The 24,381-nt window shown below is 50.8% G+C and overlaps 1 protein-coding gene across 24 annotated transcripts in view; it reads left to right on the top strand.

Moving 5' to 3' along the window:
- The window catches only part of HPCAL1 (hippocalcin like 1), a 123,642-nt gene that overhangs the window by 25,699 nt on the left and 73,562 nt on the right, over nucleotides 1-24,381 (top strand). The window contains exon 3 of one of the 24 annotated variants that reach the window (XM_078349959.1): nucleotides 11,358-11,477. The exons of the other annotated variants lie outside the window; for them this stretch is intronic. The gene's annotated coding sequence lies outside the window, so the exon portion shown is untranslated. The remainder of the gene's footprint in view (nucleotides 1-11,357; nucleotides 11,478-24,381) is intronic. 24 annotated transcript variants of the gene reach the window in all.

Here is a 24,381-nt window from a genome sequence, read left to right as displayed (position 1 = left end):
TGGGAACCAATTTCCCACAGTCATCTTGGGTATAAGTACTCTTACCTTCAGCAGGGACTTAATTTTGGCCAAGAGCCTTGGCTTCTTCCAGTAGAAGGTGGAGTTATTAGAGCCGGAGTGTAGGGACTGAGTCCTCGGGGTAGCACGTCCTGTAGGCAGTGGTAATGTGAGTGACTTACTGTATATGCCTTCATACGTGGGCATTTATGGTCAGCCCAGGACCAGAGCTTCTCACTTCCTGACCGATACGTCAGAAGCTTCGTGTATAATGGCCTGTTAGATGTAGTGAGTGCAGAAGACTGAAGTTGAGGTCATTTCTGTCCACAAGCTGTTCATGGAGGAGCTGTTCATGTAGCTCAGCTGTGGAAGTTGCTGGCCCTATGTGACGAGGATGGACAGCCAAGGGGGTCAGCGCCACATGCTATGGCACTTGGTTCTGCGTGTGGTCTCCTGTGTCTCCCCAGGAACTCTCTGCAATAGGCAGGTGATGGCCAAGATTTCATTTTAACCAGGAGGACACTGAGGTCCAGAGAGTTTAAGTGACTTGTCCGAGGGTTAACAGCTCTGGGTATCAGGATCTGCTTTGGCGCCCAGGTGCCTCTGACCCCTAGGCTGGAATGGTACCAGCACAGAGCAGGTGTTCAGTGATGTTTGCTGACCTAGGTGATGGTTAATCTTCCATGCCAGCTTGACTGAGCTAAGGGATGCCCAGGTAGCTGGTAGAACCTAATTTTAAGGTGTGTCTGGGAGGGAGTTTCTGGAAGAGATTGGCACACTGAGTAAAGATCTGCCCACACCAGTGTGGACGGGCACCACCCCATCCATTGAGAATCCAGATAGAACAAAAATGTAGAGAAAGAGTGAGTTTGCTTGCTCTGCTTGAGCCGGGACGTCCGCCTTCTGCTGCTCTTGGACACGGAGCTTCTGGTTCTCAGGCCTCTGGGCTTGGCCTGGAGCAACCTGGCTGGCTCTCCTGAGTCTCCGGCTTGCAGACAGCAGCTCATGGGCCTCTTCAGCCTCGATTGTAACATGAAGCAATTCCTCATAATACATTCCTTTCTGTTTATTTGTATGTATTTATTGGCTCTGATTCTCTGAAGAACCCTGACGAATACAACCTAGATCTGGGCTACGTCCCCACCTGAACATTCTCTGCCCCATGTGTTCCGCATGTGGGGGTTTCTGGGAGGCTAATTAGACTGCAGATTCCTGCTGCCCCACCCCCCACTCCCTTCCTGCATCAGTGTCACTAGTGGTGAGCCTTTAAATGCCTGTAACCTGCCTAAGGGTACCCCCTAAATTAAATTTAAATTTTAATTTTAATTAGTTGTTTTTTTTTTGAGGTGGGATCTTGCCATGTTGCCCAGGCTAGTCTCCAACTCCTGGGCTCAAGTGGTCCTCCTGTCTTGGCCTCCCAAAGTGCTAGGATTACAGATGTAAGCTGCCACTCTCAGCTTCTAGGGGTTCTTATGCACCTAAAATTCCAAGACTCATAGCTTCAAGCTTCATTGATTCTTTCCTGAACAGTCTTGTGATAGCGATATAACTCCCCACCCCGGAGATGCTCGATCGGAATCCCTGGGACCTGCAGATACATTGTTTTATGTGGTAAAGGTCTCTGAGAGACCCGTGTCCACAGACGGAACTATACGAAAACAGGATTGGGGTGTATAAGCCACTAGGTTGGTGGTGATTTGTTAGAGCTGTGACACCAACCTTCATCTCAGCTTTAGACTTTTCCTCTGGCATGATCCCTTCCCCTGCTTCTGACCCGAGGATCCCAGCCCTGCCCAGGCCCGGACCCGGGCTCCAGGTGGGTCTGGGTTGGGGCTCCCAGCTGCAGGAATGCAAAGTTCACGGTTCTACACAGTGCTTTGAGGTGAGGCAGGTCACATCAGCGCGGCCTCAGATTTGCTGCTTTTTTTACTAAAGAAGGAACAGCTCCAGGCCCTGCCTGACTGACCTACTTGGGGGTGCAGACCGAGGCCCCATCAAGCAACACAAGGTCCCAAGAATTTGACTTTAGGATTAGTTGGGCCACACGCAAGGAGTTCCTGGTCTCATGACACCTGCACAAATGGTCTTCAACCCTCAAAACACTTCCTGTTATTTAAATCTTGGTCCTTTGATTTTTTTTTCCCCTTTTAGAGACTCTGCACAATTTATGTGGCAAGCTAGAGATGCTTTCTTTTTCAGAGCAGCCTCAATGCTATGTTTGGGGCCATCTGTGGGCGCCATAGGGAATGGGGACTGGTGAGTCGTGCTCAGGAGGTCCCAGTGGAGATGCTTCTGATGAGGAGAAAAGATAAGAAATCCTGAGTTTTTGGTGGATGTTTGCAATTCCCAGAATGCTTATTCCTATTTAGTCCTTGTAGGAGAGGTGAAGGGCAGCAGCTTTGGCACGAAAGCCACACGGCCCCTCTCCAGCACGCCCTGAGTCCTCTGGCCTCCCGGCTGGTGGTAGTCAGCTCTGGCTACTGGAACATGGGGCCACAGTGTGGATGCCTTAAACGATAGGAATTCACTTCTTTACAGTCGTGGAGGCTGACGTCTGAGATCAGGGTGTCGGCAGGGCTGGTGTCCCCGAGGCCTCTCTCCTCGGCTCCATGTGGCCCTTTCTCCCTGAGTTCTCATACTTCATCCTTTTGAGTGTGTCTTCGTCCCCTTCTCCTCTTCTGGTAAGGACACCAGCTCTACTAGATTAGGACCCACCTAGTGACCTCATGTTACCTTCATGACCTCTTCAAAGACCTTGTGTCCAAATATCGTCACATCTGGAGGTAGTAGGGATTGGGGCTTCCACATGGGGATTCTGTGGGGGACACACTGTGTCCACTTTAACTCACTTCCTGCCTACAGCAGGGGCTCTCTAAGTTCGTGTGTGTCCCAGTATGGACCCTGATCATCTTCATGAGAATGCAGGTTCCCAGGCCCACACCAGGCTCGTTGAGTCAGAGTTTCTGGGTGTGGCGTGGGGGTGCGGCAAGCCCAGCCCTACAGGCGGAGAGCCCCTGAGGGAAGCCTGCTGCTTGAGCCTCCTTTGCGGCCCTGGCCTGTCCCCAGTTCTCTGCATCTTGCCATCTTGGTCTCTTCCTCATCCTGCCTCTTCCTCCATCTCCTGGCCTCCCATCTGCTCTCCTCCCTGCGGCAGGAGCGGTTTCTCTAAGACTCGCCTGTGACTGCACCCTCCTACTGCACAGGGGCCTTGCCAACATTCTGCAGAGTGCGGGCAGGCACTGGGGACAGCCTGGAAGCTCCTGCCTGCCCCCAGGTGCCCCAGCCCAGCCACAGGTGCTGGCTGCCTGTTACTCACCACGCCTGCCTCTCCTGCCTCCTGAGCCCACAGGTGCCCTTCCTGTCACCCTTGTAGCCTCTCCTTCCTCACCTCGCCACCTACACGTTGTCACCCCTCCTCCTGTGTTTCTTCCTGTCTCCCTGGGGAGCTCAGAGTTCTGCAGGTACAGGGCTGGCGGGCTGGCTCCCTTTGTCATGTCCCTTGTCCCACAGGGCACCATTTCAGAACCTGGGAGACACTCAGGAAACCTTGCTGGTGGAATGGATGCAACGGCAGCGGCAGGGTTTTCCGGGGCAGGGACTCCCTCCCAGCCAATTGCTGGCTGGTGGCAGAGCTGTGCTGAGGTCAGCGTGTGCTTTGGGCCAAGCTGTGCTTCCCTGCCCCCAGGCTGGGATGAGTGTGAGGCTGTCTGCCCCCCACTGCACACTTGGCTGTCAGGGGCATCTGTCTCCTCCCTCCCTCCATCTTTCTCCCTCTTTGGCCTGGTGTTTCTAGTCTTTTGTGGTTGGGGACATAAGCTGCCATCGACTGCTTGGTGACATTGGCCACTCTTGTGGTGGCCTCAGCTAGGCTTGCTGCCTGTGTGTGGGGAGGGTGCCCTTCTTGCCACCTGTTGTCATTTATGAGAGAGCCCTTTTCACCTGTTGATTTAGAGGGAGTGATCTTTGTCACCTGTTGTCATTTATGAGCCCTGTGTCACCTGTTGATGCTTCATAGGGAGCACTCCTTGTCACCCGTTGTCATTTATGAGCCCTATGTCACACATTGATGCTTCACAGGGAGCACTCCTTGTCACCTGCTGTCATTTTTGAACCCTGTGTCCCTTGTTGCTTCAGAGGGAGCACTCCTTGTCATCCGTTGTCATTTTTGAGCCCTGTGTCCCTTATTGCTTTAGACGGAGTGCTCCTTGTCACTCATTGTCATTTTTGAACCCTATGTCCCTTGTTGCTTCAAAGGGATTGCTCCTTGTCACCCATTGTCATGTGTACTCATTTTGCTTCTCTTGTCTCCCTTCCTGCTTTTGGATGATAGGACAGCGGCTCCAGAGGAGAAGTGCTTTGACCTGGCTGAGGTCACGTCCAGAGTCTGCCGGCTCTCTCCACCCACCCGTGGCCCTGTCAGCCTCTTCCTCCTCTCCTCTGTCTGATCTGAGCATTTGCCATTTCCTTCCACTGAGGCTTCATTTGAGTTGCAGCATGCTGTTCTCCTTTTTTCAAAGTTCCATCTGCCCACAGGTTTCCATTTTCTCTAGAACTCTCCTCCTTCTTCTCTAGGCCCTGGCCTGCCCCTCTGTGGTTCTTGGGAAGCCCCTGGGTACCCCCCACCCCTTATCTAGGACAGCTTCTGCCCAGGGTGGGCAAGGCAGGGTGAGAGTTGGGGGGTAGCCATGCAGGGGAGGGCGGAAGTGGGCCCCTGCACTCCCTAGCTGGCTGAAGGCTTGGAGGAAAGTAAGAGTCCGATGCTTGTTGAAACGGTGAGGACAACTTTATTCCAGGCTGATGCAGTCAGTGTTGACCTTATCAGCAAGGGAGAGATGGAGCTCTATGTCTGATACCACCAGGAAGGGACAGAGCTGGGAAGTGGAGTGGGCTGGTGGGTGGAAAGCAGTTGTGAGGAGACATCACAGGTAGGGGGATTCTTGCCAAAGGCAGGGGGGGCTTCGATGTCAAAGGCAGGGATGATGACTGATTGGATCTCAAGGGTGGTTGGATGTGAAGGGGGGGATTTCCCCTAAATTGACTAGGCAGGATTCTTGCTAAGACTGGGGCAGGCAGGCTGAAGACAGGCGGTGGAAAGAGGGCTCAGAGGAGCCTGAATGAAGTTTGATTTTAGAGTGAGGAGTGCAGGGGGAGGGGTGGGGTGGGTCTCTGTTGGGGTTCTGTGGGAGATTTCAGGGCTCAGTGGATGTGTGGGCACAGCAGGCCCTGTCTGAGCCCCGTGACGCCTGGACGCTGCCACCAGGGGCCTGTCCACCGACAATCTCTGTGCTTGGTCTTTAATCAGCCTCTTGGGTGTTGTAAATTCTAGACAAAGATTCTTCTCTTCTTAAAGTTTGCTGATTCTGCTACGATAAAAGTAATGTGCTTTCACAGGAGAGACTCGGGAGAGTACCAAGGAGTGTGAATCAGGTGGTCACAGTGAATTGTGGATGTTTGTCTGCCTCCAGGAGCTGGTGGTGTGACATTCTCCAGTGGGCTCCTGTTCTCTGTTGGAGGTCAAGGAGCCAGCTCCGTCTCACTGCCTCCTCCTCTCAGCAAAGTCAGGAGGCCATTCCCTCCAGGATAGGCGGGCTGCAGCCTCCCAGCACTTCCCGGGGATCTGCTGGCAGATGCACTCTCCACCTGGCCAGAGCCAGCCTGCTGTAGACCTTTTCTTCCCACGTGGGCAGCTGGTTCCCACGCAAACCTTCCCTCTTAACCTGGAACTCCATTGTACTCTCAGAGCTGGTGCGTTTTGGTGTCCAGCTATGACCATTCGGTTTTGTGTTTGATTTGATTTTTGAAGAAATTTTTGGCTGGGCACAGTGGCTCAAGCCTGTAATCCCAGCACTTTGGGAGGCTGAGGCGGGTGGATCACGAGGTCAACAGATGGAGACCATCCTGGTCAACATGGTGAAATCCCCATCTCTACTAAAAATACAGAAAATTAGCTGGGCATGGTGGCACGTGCCTGTAATCCCAGCTACTCAGGAGGCTGAGGCAGGCGAATTGCCTGAACCCAGGAGACGGAGGTTGCGGTGAGCCAAGATCGTGCCATTGCACTCCAGCCTGGGTAACGAGCGAAACTCCGTCTCAAAAAAAAAAAAAATTTTTTTTTTTAAACTATCTCCAGTAATGGGTATAAGCAAGAAGAAAATTTTTATTTTTTTACCCAAAATTTTTATCTCTTCAATAAGACTGGGAAACAAAGAAGAACAGAGAAAAAAAATTTCCCTGTAACTACCCTTCTCACAGCCATGGTGACTAGCATGAGATGGTCTTTCATTGGTTTTGACTTGTGTCTCTCTAATGATCCATGATGTTGAACTTTTGTTCATATGCTTGTTGGCTGCATAAATGTCTTCTTTTGAGAGGTGTCTATTCATATCCTTTGCCCACTTTAAAAAAAAATTTTATTTTGTTTTTTTGAGACAGAGTTTTGCTCTTATTGCCCAGGCTGGAGTGCAATGGCACAATCTCAGTTCACCACAACCTCCACCTCCTGGGTTCAAGTGATTCTTCTGCCTCAGACTCCTGAGTAGCTGGGACTACAGGCATGCACCACCATGCCCAGCTAATTTTGTATTTTTAGTAGAGATGAGGTTTTTCCATTTTGGTCAGGCTGGTCTCGAACTCCCAACCTCAGGTGATCTGCCCACTTTGGCCTCCCAAAGTGCATAATTTTATTGGCATTTTGAGCTCTAGCCCTCCAGACTCATTTCTGCCTCTCCGGAGGTGTGCATAAAGTCTAGAAGCGTAGGCTAAGAAACCTAACACCATCAAAAACATCTTCAACCTGTAAAGGAATAAAATAATGTCATCTGTGTCCAGATTTTATAGATGCTTTGTAGATATGTGTGACAGAAATGTGGATGTTTTAGCAAAAATAAGACTGTATTTTTGTTTTTATTTTGATTGATTGTACTATAAAGACCAGTAGAGCATTATAGAGCCAGCCCACACCCATCTCTCCTCTTTCCCCAGTGACCACTAAGCCCTCTGCGGAGGGAAATGGGGATCATATTTGTGTGCTTTTTATGCTCTTGCCACCTGTGTGCATAGCCTTAAACAAAACATTAGTTTTTATTTGTTAGAAATACTCATAAATGGTAGCCCAGGCATGGCGGCTCATGCCTGTAATCCCAGCTCTTTGGGAGGCTAAGGCAGGAGGATCGCTTGAGTCCTGGAATTCAAGACCAGCCTGGGCAACATAGCAAGACCCTGTATTTTTTTTTTTTTTTTTTAGAAACAACAGTTAGGCCGGTACAGCATCATGTGCCTGTAGTGCCAGCTCTTCAGGAGGCTGAGGTGGGAGGCTCTCCTGAGCCCAGGAGTTTGAGGCTATAGTGAGTTGTGGTCATGCCACTTTACTCCAGCCTGGATGACAGAGTGAGACCTTGTCTGTTAAAAAAAAAAAAAAAAAAAGGAGAAAACAGAAAGAAAGATTCATAAATGGCATATATTGTTGTATACACATAACTTTGTAATGTGTTCTTGACTCCTTTGTCAGCAATTTTTAAGCTGTATCTATGTTGATACTTAGATGTGGTTCATGGTCTTCTTTTCCCTCCTTTTTGTTAACTGCTCTATAGAATTCCATTGTCTTTTTTATTTTCTTTTTTTGAGGCAGGGTCTCGCTCTGTCACCCAGGCTGGAGTGCGGTGGCACGATCTCCGCTCAGTGCAACCTCCACCTCCCAGGCTCAAGCCATCTTCCCACCTCAGTCTCCCAGGTAGCTAGGACTACAGGCACATGCCACCAAGCCCAGCTAATTTTTGTATTTTTTATAGAGACAAGGTTTTGCCAGATTACCCAGGCTGATCTTGAATTCCTGAGTGCAAGCAATCCATCCACCTTGGCCTCCCAAAGTGATGGAATTACAGGCGTGAACCACCATGCCTGGCTCATTGTCTTAATAAGCCATCGTTTCCCTAGTCACATAGTTAGGTCACTTCCATTTTTTCACTATTATGAAGAGGGCCATAATGAATATTGATTATCCTTGAGCACTGACCATGGAAGGAAGCCTCTAAGATGCTGCCACTGGTCCCTGCATCCTGGTCTTCACACCCTTGTATAATCCCTTCTGTTAGGTGTGGGCTGGATTAACTGACTTGATTCTAACAAATAGCATACAGCCAGAGGGATGGGATATCACTTCTGACATCAGGTTATGAAAAGATTGCAGCTGCCAGCTTGGGTGTTCTCTGTTGCCCTCTCAGATTGCCAGCCCTGGAAGGAGCCAGATGCCTTGTCTCAAGGCAGTCCTGTGGAGAGACCCACATGGCAGGGGACTGAGGGCTGCCAACAACCGTGTTAGTGGGCTTGAAAGCAGATCTTTACCTGTTCCCCCTTCCCAGTCGAGGCTTCAGATGAGACTGCTGCCCTGAAAACAGCCAAGGGGAACCTCATGAGAGACCTTGAACCAGATTCCAGGCCCAGAGAAACTGTGAGATATGTTTATTGTTTTAGGCTGCTCACTTTTGGGATGTAATTTGTTAAACAGCAATAGCTAACCAATACGAATATACCCTGAGAACTCTGTAGAGGTGTAGAATATGTAGCAGTAGAACTGCCAGGTGCTGTGATATTCTCACACTCAACGGTACTGTTGTTACTAAATTCATGTCCAAGGCGTTTGTGGCAGTTTCACTCCTCTCTGCAAGGGGCGGTGAGTTCCTTTTCCTCATACCTCTCCAGCACTTGCGTTGTCAGACTTTACCATCAGAACACTCTAATGGGTGTAAAATAGTATCTCGTGATTATTGGAATTTGTACTTCCCTAAGTTCTAGTGAGGTTGGACGTCTTTTCAATACGTTGTCGTCCTTTCTGCTTTCCTCTGCTGTAAGCTAATTGCATGTTCATATCCTTTGTCCAATCTATTTTTGGGTGGATTATCTTTTTCTTAGTGATTTGTAGTTTTTCTTTTTTTTTTCACTCTAGAGACTAATCCTTTGTCAGTTAGTGCTATTTTATACTTGGCTTTTTTTTCCAGCTAGCAGAGTGTTGAGAATGTTCTTCTGTGCCAATGTATACTTCATTTTATTGGCATTCCATTGTGGAGATGTGTCATTTATTTATTTCGGTGGACATGTAGGTCGTTTTGTGTTAATGGGAACATGACTGTGTCAGTTAGCTGGGGATGCTCCGATACCAGTGACCCTCCAAGTCTTAGTGTTTGCAGCAATGAAGATTTCTTTGCCCCTCAAGTGACGTGACTGTCACCTGTTGGCTGTGGCTCTGCTCTGTGACGTTGTCCCTCAGGAGCCAGGCTTTCAGAGCAGTCCTGTCTGAGACGTTGCTAGTCTCATGGCAGAGGGAAAAAGATGGTGGAACAACATAATTCTATTTTTTTTTCTTCAGAGACAGGATATTGCTGTGACACCCAGGCTGCGGTGCCTTGCCACTATCATAGCTCACTGCAGCCTCGGACTCCTGGGCGCAAGCGATCCTCCCGCCTCAGCTTCCCGAGTAGCTGAGACTACAGGTGCGCACCACCACACCAGAGTAATTTTTACTTTTTATATTTTTTGTAGAGATGTAGGTCTTGTTATGTTGCCCAGGCTGTTCTTGTACTCCTGGCCTCAAGTGATCCTCCCGCCTTAGCCTCCCAAAGTGCTGGGATTACAGGTGTGAGCCACTGGGCCGGGCAGGAACAATGTGCTTTTTAAAGCTTCTGCTCAGAAGTGGGAATGGACAGGGCTGCGTGTCAGTTCCCCTCACATTGCATTGCCTGAAGCAAACCCTGTGGCCCCACTGATGTCAGTGGGGTGGGAAGTATACTCCTCCCATAGGGAGGCCAGGCAGGGAGGATTTTGAGCCAAGACCACCCACCACATGCTGCGATGAGGATGAGCAGCTGCCCCGACCTCCTTTTTTGTCTTCATGTCTCCACATGTATCCTTACAAGTAGAATTGTTGCGTTAGGAATATGCACATTTGTATTTACTATTTATTATGCCAGCTAGGTTCTAACTGTTACTACATTGCTGTGAATTATAGGTAATTATTCCTCCTGATGACCATTTTAAAAAGAACAACATTATTAGGTAGAAATCCTGCTGACCCCCCACCCTGGTTGCCCACCCCAATTATAATGGCATAGCTCGCTCGATAGTTTTCAAATGACTTTCATGTTTTATTTATTGCTCACAAGTTCCCTGTGGGGTTTGGAGTTACAGGTATTTCTCCACTCAGCCACTGACAAGGTGCCTGAGGCTCAGAGAGGCTGAGAAATGTGCTCAGGACTGCACAGCTGGGGATCAGGCCAGATCCTGGCCCCTGCTCAGTTCTGGGCTCTTTCTCCTCCACTCTGGCCTTTGGAGGCTGTGGTTAAGATCTTCCCCCAGCCCCTTCCGTCCCAGCCTTCCCTCCCTGCTCTCGTGCCCTGTTCTTCGCTGTGCTCAGTGGCTGGTTTCTCAATTCCCCTGGAGGTGCAGGCTGGTCCTGATGGTCTCTATGTCAGTGTTCCCGGCAGGGCCTCCGAGCCTGCCCTCTGAGGATGGATCGCCCATGGCTGCACCGGCTTAACCTGTATTTAGGTATCACTGACTATCACTGGACTTGGGTAGGGGATTTACTATTTTTAGAGAAAGTCAGGGGAGCTCCATAAATCCCGTTAGTCAACAGAACTGCAGAGAGGTGGCTGTTTATGAAGGAGGGTGACTTTTTTAGAAGTGGCGCATTTAGAAGACCACATATTGTATCATTCTGTGTACATGAGCTCTGCAGAATAGGCAATTAATTCTAAAGAGACAGAAAATAGATTCATGATTGCAGGGAGTGGGGAGGAGGGATGGGGAGCAGCTCCTGAGGGGTGCAGGGTTTCTTTTGGGGGTAATGGAAGTATTCTGAGTATTCTGGAATTAGATAGGGGTGTTACAGGGTTTCTTTTGTGGGTGATGGAAGTGTTCTGGAATTAGATAGGGGTGTTATAGGTTTTTTTAGGGGGTAATGAAAGTATTCTGGAATTGGATAGTGGTGGTATGGGGTTTTTTGGGGGGTAATGGAAGTATTCTGGAATTAGATGGGGTGTTACAGGGTTTCTTTTGGGGGTGATAGAAGTGTTTTGGAATTGGGGTGTTACGGGGTATCTTTTGGGGGTGATAGAATTGTTCTGGAATTAGATAGTGGTGATGGTTATAGGACCTGGTGAATAAACTGAAAACCACCCTTGAATTGTACCCTTAAAAACACACAAAGCAAACTGACAAATTGTTAGGGGGCAACAAAAGAGAATGGGATGTGATCTTTGGGTCAGGAAGTCCTGGATATCAGCTGTGTGGTGTTTCAAATAGATTGCGTAACCTCTTTGAGTCTCAGTCTTCCCATCTGTAAAGTAGGGTTCATTCTCACTTTGTAGGGTTGGCGTGAGACTCAGTGAGATGAAGTTTGTGGGTCACTTGGCAGTGGCAGGAGTCACGGGGCGGGAGCTGTGATTGTTCAGCCACTACTCTGTGCCCAGTACCGTGTTGGTGACCAGGTATGTATGAAGCCAGTAAGGCACAGTCCTGAGCTTCGGGGCAGACCCGACATGTGCCCAGAGTCAGTTTGGCAAGACCCCTTGACACCAAGTACATGGAGGGTACCCCCATGGATTCCATAGAGCTTTGAGGCATATTCACAAAGTGTCCAGGAAAGGTGGCAACGTCTCCACTTGATAGAGGAAAAAACAGAGATGGAGGCAGCCAGAAGCATGGTGCAGTGGTGGGGTGTGGTCACTAATTTGATAATCACATAGAATGCAAGCTAAGGTTTACTGAGCACTTACTGCATGCCCACTACCGTAACTCACTGCTTTAATCCTGTTACCTCATTTAATTCTCAAAGCAGCGCTGTGGGACACTGAAGGGGCTGGAGATGGAGGGATGTGGGGCTGCCGTGTGTTTGCCAGGAAGCAGCGGATGGGAGTGAGGGCACAGACAGACACATGTGCCAGGACTTGGGTACACGAAGCTGAGGAACATTAGCTTCATCATTCATTATACTCATCTCTCTGTTTTATATATATTTGAAAAATATACATACATATATATATATATATGTATGTGTATTTTTGAGACAGAGTCTTACTCTGTTGCTAGACTGGAGTGCAGTTGTGTGGTCTTGGCTCACTGCAACCTCCACCTCCCAGGTTCAAGCAATTCTCCTGCCTCAGCCTCCCTAGTAGTTGGGACTACAGGTGTGCCAGCACGCCCAGCTAATTTCTGTATTTTTAGTAGAGACAAGGTTTCACCATGTTGGCCAGGATGGTCTCATTCTCTCTTTTTTTTTAACTGCTCCTTGGGGAGCAGGGCTAAGTCACAGGCCGTGCGCCCAGAGTCAGCCTCATCTCGATCTCTTGTCCTCGTGATCTGTCTGCCTTGGCCTCCCAAAGTACTCGGATTACAGGCATGAGCCACTGAACCCGGCCAAAAAACTTTTTTTGTTTATAGGGTTTCGCTGCCACCCAGACTGAGGGCAGTGGCACAATCTCAGCTCACTGCAACCCCCACCTCCCAGGCTCAAGTGATTCTCCTGCCTCAGCATCTGGAGTAGGTAGGATTACAGGTGTGTGCCACCATGCCTGGCTAATTCTTTTGTATTTTTAGTAGAGATAGAATTTCACTGTGTTGGCCAGGCTGGTCTTGAACTCCTGACCTCAAGTGATCTGCCTGCCTTGGACTCCCAGAGTGCTGGGATTACAAGCATGAGCCTCTGCGCCCAGTCATATTTGAACTTTTTTACAGTAAAAAGTTTAAAAACCAACAATCCTATGAGGTAGGTCCTCTTATTTGTGCTTTACAGATGGGGAAATTGAGGCACAGAGCATGCGAGGTTACACAGCAAGATTTGGAGCTAGCTCGCCATGCTTATGCCCAGCAGGACGTAGCAACGGGGCTGGCGAAACAGAGGCCTTGGGCTCATGGGCCTCCTGCGGTTCCTGTGCGTTGAGCCTGAGCCCCTGCACACTCCCAGTGGAGCCAGCGCTCTTCTCCTTGTCCTAGTGAGCGTCACAGGTGTGGTGTGACGGGTTTGGGGGTTGGAGACGGAAGACATTTTCCTCTGTCTCCAGATTCAGGGGATTCTTGGTTAGTCTGGGCTTCATGACACATGGCTGGAGTTCTTTCATTTGGCTTGTTAATCTGATAAAACCTGTGGCCCTGTGGTGTCACCTTGCTTCTCACAGTTCGAGCCTTCAGAACTTAGAGTCAGCGGTGGGCTGTGGCTGCACTGCTTCCCCCACCCCCTGTGGCTTCAGCTCCTCCTGCCCACAAAGCAGAAGGAAGGCAGACCTGAGGGTGCGCTTCAGCCCTCAGCCAGCTGTACGCCTTTGGAGAAGCAGCTTCACCTCTCTGAGCCCAGTTTCCTTTCTTGAACAGGAAAAATATTAATGCTTCCTTCATTGATTACTGGGGTATCCTGGGCTGCTCTCTAACTGTGTCAGGCATAGACTCAATATTTTAGGACCTGTTGCTAAGAACTGTGCCACTATCACGATAAACATGTTTTCCAGGGACTGTGGAGGAATGTCCTAGTTATTAATGTGCTTTTAAGGCTGGATGACTCAGAATGTCCCTCAGAGAGCAGAAGAGGCAGCTTTGAGGGATCCTCTGGAGGAGGGCGCAGGAGGGGGTATCACACCTGTTGGCACTGTGGGGATACATGCTCAGAGGAGACTGAACTTTCCAGGGCCACACAGTCTGTAAGCGGCAGAGCTGGGACACAACCCCAAGCTTGCTGCTCTCAAAGCTTTGCTTTTAAACTCTCACTTCAGATGCCAGGGCTTCCTTTCAGATTTAGCTTTTTTTTTTTTTTTTGAGACGGAGTTTTACTCTGTCGCCCAGGCTGGAGTGCAACGGTGCAATCTTGGCTCACTGCAACCTTTGCCTCCCGGGTTCAAGTGACTCTTCTGCCTCAGACTCCCGAGTAGCTGGGATTACAGGCACGCGCCACCACGCCTGGCTAATTTTTTTTGTATTTTTAGTAGAGACCTGGTTTCACCATGTTGGCCAGGCTGGTCTTGAACTCCTGACCTCAGGTGATCCGCCCACCTCGTTCTCCCAAAGTGCTGGGATTACAGGCGTGAGCCATTGCGCCAGGCCAATAACGCTCAATAACTCTTATTTTTTTTTTTTTGAGTTGGAGCCTTGCTCTGTTGCCCAGGCTGGAGTACAGTGGCACAAACTTGGCTTACTGCAACCTCCGCCTTCCATGGTCAAGCAGTTCTCTTGCCTCAGCCTCCCGAGTAGCTGTGATTACAGGCACCTGCCACCATGCCCTGCTAATTTTTGTATTTTAGTAGAAACGGGGTTTTACCATGTTGGCCAGGCTGATCTCAAACTCCTGACCTAAGCTGATCTGCCCACCTCAGCCTCCCGAAGTGCTGGGATTATAGGCGTAGCCACCACATTCAGCCCAGATTTCATCTTCTTTCTAAGCACTGTTGGAGAAGAACTCTCCAGGCTGCAGGGCCCCGAAGTTCCCCCATATCCCTGCCCTTCCCCACAGCCCACCCTGGGGCCTGTCCTCCCCTGCTCCTGAGTCCCTGTTTCATTCCTACCCTCCGGGCAAGACAGCACTTATAATCATGCCTCATGCCGAGTTCATGAAATTAACCCTCAGACTCCCCTTCTCTGGGTTAAATCATTTCACTTTTTTCCCGTCCTCATAAAACATCGGTTATCCATTCTAGATACTATATTGGATGTGTAATAAATTCAGAATAAATGACATGTGATGGCCACTGAATTAACCTCCCTCCATGCGTCTGGAGGTAGGTTTTCAGTGGAACTATGCTTTAAATTGGCTATCCTGCGCAGTTTTTCTTAAAGCCTAGGTTGACCACTCAAGGGTCTAGATTTATGATAGAAACGGGCCGGTTGCGGTGGCTCACACCTGTCATCCTAGCACTTTGGGAGGCTGAGGTGGGCGGAACACTTGAGTCCAGGAGTACGAGACCAGCTTGGGCAACAGGGTGAAACCCCATCTCTACAAAAAATACAAAAATCAGCCAGGCATGGTAGTGCATGCCGTACACGGGAGGCTGAAGCAGGAAGATCACCTGAACCCAGGAGGCTGAGGCTGCGGTGAGTCTTGATCGCACCATTCCACTCCAGCCTGGGCCACAGAGCAAGGCCTTCTCTTAAAAGCAACAACAACAACAACAACAAATTGTGGCACAAATGTATACACAGAAGTATGGAGAGGCTTCTCTGCAGTTAAGCCCAGGAGTGACCAACGGGTGGGGCTTTGGGGGAAGAGACTGGGGTCTTTAAGCAGAAACTCTCCCCTCAACACAGGAAAGCCGCTAAAGGACTTCAGAAACCTAAATGTGAGCCGTTGGCTTTTCCGAAGTGGGGAGGGGAATCCCTCCTGCCTAGTTACTGCAAGACTGCCCGGGGGAGGGCGGGAGAGGGCAGGAGAGCAGGCCTTGGCTGGAGATGTGACTATCGTAAAACCAATACCTTCCTGATTACCGTGGGAGAAATTCAGATGTTTGGAAAAGATCTGCCACAGGTTTGAAGTTGAAGAGGTCCTTTATTTCAGTTTCTCTGGGCTGGGTGTGCTGGCTCACACTGTAATCCCAGCACTTTAGGAGGCCAAAGTGAGAAGATGGCTTGAGGATTGCTTCGAGGCCAGCCTGGGCAACAGAGTGAGACTCTATCTCTAGATAAAGTTTAAAAAAGTTAGCCAGATATGGTGGTGTGCTCCTGTAGTCCCAGCTACTTGGGAGGCTAAGTTGGGAGGATCACTTGAGCCCAGGAGATCGAGGCTGCAGTGAGCTCTGATTATGCCACTGCAATCAGCCTCAGTGACAGCGTGAGACCCTGTCTCTAAAAAAAATAAACATAAAAAAATTAAGTTTTGCTCCCCGTTTAATTTAGATGGAGACTTTGTGGGATTTGGGACAGAATTTTCCTTGCTGAGTGGTTATCATTAACCTGTTGAATGAGCAACAGACCAGGGCGGGGACCCAGCCTTGCACGCCTCCAGGGACACACGCATTCTTTGTGGAAGTGTCCGCTGGAATGCCACAGCCCTGCCTTCTGTGCAAGGCCAGCCAGTCTGGGTCCTGGGATATAGCCACATGTGCAGTCCCTGGCCTCCAGCACGCAGCCCGACGGGGAGGAATGCAGAAACAACGCAGCTTCAAGGAGGACTGACCAGACTAGCCTGGGGCAGGGTGGCAGGGGCCTCCCAGGGGGCGGGGCTCGTGCTGGGCTGTGCTGGGCTTTGTAGGATGCCGGACTTTTGGCAGGGGAGGAAATCGGGGTGAGAGCATTCCAGCCGTAGGGAACAGCATGCACAGAGGTGCCCACCTGGAGGAGCCCCATGGGTTTGCACTGTGCGCTGAGCTCCCTCTCAGTTTTTCTTGTTGAGTTTTGTTTTGTCACCAGCTGGTCTTGTGGTCAAAGAGAGGCACAATCTGTTCCCGGCTGGGCTGTCCACCCTTCAGTAGCTACGCAAGACGTTCTGGCTGGCCTCTGAGGAGTTTCTTCGTCTGTCCATCTCATGGCTGGAGTCCATGGCCTGTGGGTGGCAGTTGGCACCTCTCCCCGCTGCATCCCCGGGCCCCTTTCTGGACAGGATGGTGCTCCCCAGGGCCTGGCACCGGGGTTGGCCAGCTCTGGGTTTGAAGCTTCTGTCTCCCTTGTGGGATATCAGTGCCCCCAGCGGCTGTTGCACGTTTTAAACTCGATGTGCCTGTGGATGTGTGTGTAGAGTCGGGGTCCTCCCCGAGCTCCGGCACCCTGTGTCAGTCTCTTTGATCTGTGGCAGAGCTCTGGGGCAGCCCTGACTACGTTCCAGCGTGGGCCTGCAGCGTGGGTGTGCACTGGAAAGGAGTGTGCTGTCACAATATTAAAATAACTTCCATGTTGGTAAACAGCCCCATTCTGCCTCTCCTAGGACCGTAGACCTCTAGCATACCATGGAGGCCTGCCCCATCCTCATAAAATACACCATGTTCAAATTACTTATCTCCTTTTCACCTGCCACTCTGCTGAGAAGGCTGATCCCACTCCTCAGAGTAGTGACTCTCTTCTAGGAGTAAGATGATGCTAATTCTCACTAGCGTGTGAAGGACTGATAGCACCATATCTCCTTCCAGGACTGCTGGGTGGGGGGTGGGTGTTTCCACAGTGGTCCACTCAGCAGGCAGGTGGGCCAGCCTGGTTTCCCACAGACTTCCATGCAAGTGATTCTTGATGTTCCCAGGGTCTTCCTTTCTTTCACTTCTGAACCTGGAGGTTTCTTGAAGTCTGGAAGATTTTCAGGGTGGGCATGGCTTTAGGTGGGACCTCTGCTCTATGGGTTTGCAAACTGCTACTGCTTTGACTGCAGACACTGGATTGAGCGTGGCCAATGTCAAGTCCAAGAGATCGGGCTGGAAAGAGGCTAAATGTTAAGGCCAGAAACAAAACCCGTCCTTGCGAAGGGACTTTTAGATCAGTGGCAGATGGCATAGAAAGTCTTTCTGCTGTTCTCTTGTGCTGGGTGTGGCTCAGGGCTGAGGAGAGAGAGGAGAGATGAGGGCAGAAAGAGAAGAGGCCCATGGCTGTGCTCTTCCTAAGCAAACCGTTCTGGAGTGAGGCTTGGGCCTCCATGCCTCCTGGGAGGCTGCACCTTTTGGGAGATGGAGAAAATTGGCTTCAGACCCAGCAGGAGCAGCGGCGGCTGTGTGTCGTGTCCTGCCCAGAGCTGTTGCTTTCTAACCGGGTTATTGAGCTGTCGAAGGAGCAGGGATGAAGACTCTCTTATGAAAAACTAAACAAAACACAAAAAGGCAGAACCAGCCAGCAGACAGTTGAGAGCTGCAGTGAACTCATTAACCCTGCAGCTTTGATCTCGAAGGCTCGGCGGCTCCCGGCTCAGAGGACCCTGGGGACGTGGTCTTTGATGCTTGCTCTCCCCACAGGCATCACCTCTCCCAGCGTCTGTGCCCAGTGTGCAGCTGCCCTGAGCCAAGGATTAATTATGTAACAAGCCCAGATCCCAGCCCTGCCTGAGCAGGCCATGTGCTGGGGGGGTGGTGGGGGGGGCCGAAGTGCCGCTAGGTGCCTCGGGATTAGCATAAGGCCCATTGATCCAGGAAGCCAGAACCAGTGCACATCTGTTAAGCGTGTGCACCAAGTGGTTATTCTGCAGTTGTATAGTGATTGTCTTTGTGGAACTCCAGAATAGCTTCTTGGATATCACTCTTCAGGCCCTGAAATGGAGCCCTGTGCAAAGAAATGAAGAAAAGCTATCGGGCATCTGCAGCCGCTATTAAACCATCTGGCAGCTCAGAAATATTTTATAATCAAATGAGTAAGATGGGCTTCCCGCAGCCCACGGCACTCTGCTCCCCCTTCCCTTCCTCTCAGGAGGAGCTCTGTCTGTCTCTTTCTCTGTGTCTGTCTATGTGTCTGTGTCTCTTTCTCTTTCTGTGTGTGTCTCTCTGCCTGTTTCTGTCTGTATGTGTGTCTGTCTCTTTCTCTGTGTCTGTCTATGTGTCTGTGTCTCTCTCTTTCTGTGTGTGTCTCTCTGCCTGTCTGTTTCTGTCTCTTTGTGTCTCTCTTTCTGTGTGCATCTTTCTCTGTCTGTCTGTCTTGCTCTCTGTTTCTATCTCTCTATCTCTGTGCCTGCCTGTCTCTTTCTCTCTGTCTCTGTGTGTGTGTCTCTCTTTTTTTTGGGGGGGACACACTAGAGGAACCTTCTTCCCAGGAGTGAAGATACTGTACTCTGCATTTTTGCCACTTGCTAGCTGGGTGATCTTGGGCCGCTCTCAAATTCTCTTATCCTGGGTTTCTCCATTTGGATCAGGGAAGCACTGCTTCACAGTGCTGTTGTGTGGATCCAGATGAGATGAATACGTCCTACTGTGGTACTGTTTATTATTTGTCCTAGAAAAACTTTTTTTTTTTTTTTTTTTTTGAGACAGGGTCTTGCTGTCACCCAGGCTGGAGTGGTGGCATGATCTTGGCTCACTGCAACCTCGACCTCCCAGGCTCAAGTGATCCTCCCACCTCAGCCTCCCAGGAAGCTGGGACTACAGGTGTAAGCCACCACACTCAGCTAATTTTTGTAGAGACGGGGTCTTGCTATGCTGCCTGGGCTGGTCTTGAACTATTGGGCTTAAGCACTCTTCCCACTTCAGCCTCCCAAAGTGCTGGGATTATAGGCATGAGCCACTGCACCCATCCAGAAAGACTTTTAAAAACTTCTGTGTTTTAACTTTTTCTGATTGTAAATGTGATGCATGCATGTTCACTGTAGTATAGAAAATACAAAGAAAGTAGAAAAAAATGACCATTTATGACACCCCTCCCCCACCACAAAGGGCAAGGACTGCGAGAATTTTGCCATATTTTGGAAGATTTCCCAAGTCACACAAGCACACAGATGGTCTGTTGATCCAAACTGGGCAGAATAATTGTGGGAATAAATGGAAGTGTGAGTGTGTGGGTGTGTCTGTGTGCCCTGGAGGGGTGGATGTTTGTGTATGTGAGAGAGAGCCAGGCTCTGTGTGTGTGTGTGATGCTTTGGGGTCCTCAGACTTCCCTTGGTCCATCAGGGGCTGGCGGCCTCCCATCAGGACACTAGTCCAGCTGCACTCGTGTCATTCTTTGAGAGGGGGTGAGGGGAAAAGTTGGGGAGCAGTGAGTGCTGATGTGGGGGTTGTGGGGGCCATGGGGAGCCTCCTGGTATTTTCTCTCAAGAGGCTCTGGGGATGTGGTGGGAGAAGCTGTCATGCCAGAATGGATGGGGATGGAATGGGACTGAACTGGGGGATGGGACTGAACTGTGGGGGATGGAATGGGACTGAACTGGGTGGGAGTAAATGGAATGGGACTGAACTGTTGGGGATGGAATGGGACTGAACTGGGGGGGATGGAATGGGACTGAATTGGCGGGGATGGAATGGGACTGAACTGGGTGGGAGTAAATGGAATGGGACTGAACTGGGGGGGGATGGAATGGGACTGAACTGGGGAGGATGGAATGGGACTGAACTGGGTGGGAGTAAATGGAAAGGGACTGAATTGGGTGGGAGTAAATGGAATGGGACTGAACTGGGGAGGATGGAATGGGACTGAACTGGGGGGGATGGAATGGGACTGAACTGGGGGATGGAATGGGACTGAACTGGGTGGGAGTAAATGGAATGGGACTGAACTGGGGAGGATGGAATGGGACTGAACTGGGGGGGATGGAATGGGACTGAAATGGGGGGATGGAATGGGACTGAACTGGGGGGATGGAATGGGACTGAACTGGGTGGGAGTAAATGGAATGGGACTGAACTAGGGAGGATGGAATGGGACTGAACTGGGGGGGATGGAATGGGACTGAACTGGGTGGATGGAATGGGACTGAACTGGGTGGGAGTAAATGGAATGGGACTGAACTGGGGAGGATGGAATGGGACTGAACTGGGGGGGATGGAATGGGACTGAACTGGGGAGGATGGAATGGGACTGAACTGGGGGGGTGGAATGGGACTGAACTGGGTGGGAGTAAATGGAAAGGGACTGAATTGGGTGGGAGTAAATGGAATGGGACTGAACTGGGGAGGATGGAATGGGACTGAACTGGGGGGGATGGAATGGGACTGAACTGGGGGGATGGAATGGGACTGAACTGGGGAGGATGGAATGGGACTGAACTGGGGGGGATGGAATGGGACTGAACTGGGGGGATGGAATGGGACTGAACTGGGTGGGAGTAAATGGAATGGGACTGAACTAGGGAGGATGGAATGGGACTGAACTGGGGGGATGGAATGGGACTGAACTGGGTGGGAGTAAATGGAATGGGACTGAACTGGGGGTGATGAATGGGACTGAACTGGGGGGGATGGAATGGGACTGAACTGGGGGGATGGAATGGGACTGAACTGGGGAGGATGGAATGGGACTGAACTGGGGAGGATGGAATGGGACTGAACTGGGGGGGATGGAATGGGATTGAACTGGGGGGATGGAATGGGACTGAACTGGGGGGATGGAATGGGACTGAACTGGGTGGGAGTAAATGGAATGGGACTGAACTGGGGGTGATGAATGGGACTGAACTGGGGGGGATGGAATGGGACTGAACTGGGGGGATGGAATGGGACTGAACTGGGGAGGATGGAATGGGACTGAACTGGGGAGGATGGAATGGGACTGAACTGGGGGGGATGGAATGGGATTGAACTGGGGGGGATGGAATGGGACTGAACTGGGTGGGAGTAAATGGAATGGGACTGAACTGGTGGGGATGGAATGGGACTGAACTGGGGGGGATGGAATGGGACTGAATTGGGTGGCAGTAAATGGAAAGGGACTGAACTGGGTGGGAGTAAATGGAATGGGACTGAACTGGGTGGGAGTAAATGGAATGGGACTGAACTGGGGGGGATGGAATGGGACTGAACTGGGGGGCGGGATGGAAAGGGACTGAACTGATGGGGAAATGGAATGGGACTGAACTGGGTGGGAGTAAATGGAATGGGACTGAACTGGCGGGGAGTAAATGGAATGGGACTGAACTGGGGGGGATGGAATGGGACTGAATTGGGTGGGAGTAAATGGAATGGGACTGAACTGGGTGGCGGGATGGAAAGGGTCTGAACTGATGGGGAAATGGAATGGGACTGAACTGATGGGGAAATGGAATGGGACTGAACTGATGGGGAAATGGAATGGGACTGAACTGATGGGGAAATGGAATGGGACTGAACTGGGGGGCGGGATGGAAAGGGACTGAACTGATGGGGAAATGGAATGGGACTGAACTGATGGGGAAATGGAATGGGACTGAACTGGGGGGCGGGATGGAAAGGGTCTGAACTGATGGGGAAATGGAATGGGACTGAACTGATGGGGAAATGGAATGGGACTGAACTGGGGGGCGGGATGGAAAGGGACTGAACTGATGGGGAAATGGAATGGGACTGAACTGGGGGGCGGGATGGAAAGGGACTGAACTGATGAGGAAATGGAATGGGACTGACCCCGTCACAGCCCAAGTGCCTTATTCAGGGCATAGCCATCGAATCTCAGGGGAGGCATTCCCTTATCCTCAAATGTTAGCTTTGTCTGCCCAGCCCCAGTCCCCTTGTGCCTTTCTTCCTCTTTGAATCAGGAGGCAGTTCTAACTTGTGGAGATGGGTAACCCTCTAGGGCTCCTCGCAGGCGTTTGTGTCCTGAGCCAGTGAGTGCGTAAATGGTCCCCGAAAAGCTCTGTCCAGCTGGGATAAACTGGTCCACCAGGCTGAGCCCCACAGGCCCGGGACTGGCATTTATTTATGGGTGTGAGGTACAGGGAGTGTTTATATCACCAAGCAGAACGAAATGTACTGTGTCCTCACCGTGATAGTATGAAAATGAGACCTCCAGAGCACCACTTCTCTCCCTTCCTCCTCTTCCTTCTCCCAGTCTTTGTGCTCCTCCACCGCCCCCTCCCTCCACTTTCTCCTCTCTCTCCCTCTAACTGGGGTCAGGACCCCACTTGAGGATGTCAGAGTTTAAGCATTTGTTCCTCTCGTCGCCGCCACCACGCGCCCACCCAGATTAGCGTCTAAGGGATTTATATTTGCTTGCAGCGTAGTGCAGACTGATTTCATCCTCAGAGGAGCCCAGTGCTCACAGGTGAGCTGAGTTTGACTGGGATCCACTTTCAGAAGTCTCTAGAGTGCCTGTGCTGGAGTTCAGCCCGCCGCAGGCCAGCCTCCGTGAGAGGGAGTGGCCGCCTCCCTGGGATCCGTGACCCTACGGTGGGCGCCTGTTCTTTAGAACAACTTGCTTCTTCCGTCGCTGGCTGGGTCACCGAGCCCCAGGCCCACCCTTTTCAGAGCTCGTCCTCCACACCAGAGCCGTCTCAGAGTTAGACGGGGAGCGGGGCCTTCAGGGAACGTGTCCTCGAGCTGGGGGCCGACTTGGACCACAATGATTTTGTAAAACGTGCCTCCCAACCCTCTGTTAATGGTCATTACCCCCAAGCTCCAGCCCCAGGTGTGGACCTAGGGGAGGTGAAGGTGGTGCAGGGAGAGGAAGAAAGAGGTTGAAAATGGCCACACCCACTGCTTCCCTTCGGAAGTGCCTCCTGCCACCCTGGGGTCCCAGGAGCTGATGTATGGGTGTCTGTCCCAAGCACCCACCCCGCTCTTCCTACAGGCCCAGCTTGGGTTATCTGGCACTTTCTGGCGCGGTTCCCCTTGGGTTTAAACGCCCCCCCACAGCAGACCTCCCCATGGCATTGTGTCTGGGGGGCGAGGCCAGGCATTTTCCGAGGACTCCCGTGTTTCACTGGGATCCAGTACACAAAGCCTGGCGCGGAGCGTGGGCCAAAGCGGTTTAATGTTTACCTCCCCAAGCCCTTCATTTCCGTGTCCTCATTAATCACACAGGGTTGGGTTTAGCAAATGGAGTCTCCAACATAAGAAAATGCAGCCTGGGAATGGGGGCAGGGAGGTGTGCTGTGGAAGGGCCATTTCAGAAGCCCTGGTTTACAGGACAAAGTTGGTGTCTTGATAAGTCACTCTTAAGCTTGGATTTGTTCATGCTTTAACGCAGTTATTAGATACCTACTGTAAGCCTAGCATGGTACTGGGGATATAAAAGCAAGGTCAAGTTCAATGGGGCAGGATTTAGGGTCAGCGAGACAGACCTCTGAATCACTTATTTTGTACACAGCAGAGCAGTAACATTGTGCTTTTTTAAAAATACTCAGGGCTAGGCCGAGTGTGATGGCTCACACTTTTAATACCAGCACTTTGGGAGGTCGAGGCAGGTGGATTGCCTGAGGTCAGGAGATCGAGACCAGCCTGGCCAATATGATGAAATTCCTTCTCTACTGAAAATACAAAAATTAGCCAGGTGTGGTGGCGAGTGCCTGTTATCCTAGCCAGTTGGAAGGCTGAGGCAGGAGAATTGATTGAACCCAAGAGGCAGAGGTTACAGTTTGCAGTGAGCTGAGATTGTCCCACTCCAGCCTGGGTGACAGAGTGAGATTCTATCTCAAAAAAAAAGCAAACCTCTGGGCCAGCTGTGGTGGCTCACACCTGTAATCTAATCGCTTTGGGAAACCAAGGTAGAGGGATTGCTTGAGCCTAGGAGTGTTTGCCCAGCATGGGCAGCATAGCAAGATCCTGTCTCTAAAAATGTACACACACACACACACACACACACACACACACACACAAGATCCTGTCTCTAAAAATGTACACACACACACACACACACACACACACACACACACACACACACACATTAAATTAGCCAGGCAGGGTGGTGTGCATGTGCATCTACAGTCTCAGCTACTTGGGAGGCTGAGATGGGAAGATCAGTTGAGCCCAGGAGTTGAAGGCTGCAGTGAGCTCTGATCCTGCCACTGCACTGCAGCCTGAGTGACAGAGTGAGACTCTGTCTCAAGAAACA

The sequence above is a fragment of the Callithrix jacchus genome, chromosome 14 (genome assembly GCF_049354715.1).
Source record: "Callithrix jacchus isolate 240 chromosome 14, calJac240_pri, whole genome shotgun sequence".
In the NCBI taxonomy this organism is placed as follows: Eukaryota; Metazoa; Chordata; class Mammalia; order Primates; family Cebidae; genus Callithrix; species Callithrix jacchus.
The sequence above is the reverse complement of the archived record's forward strand: the minus strand, read 5'-3'. Positions and strand labels throughout refer to the sequence as shown.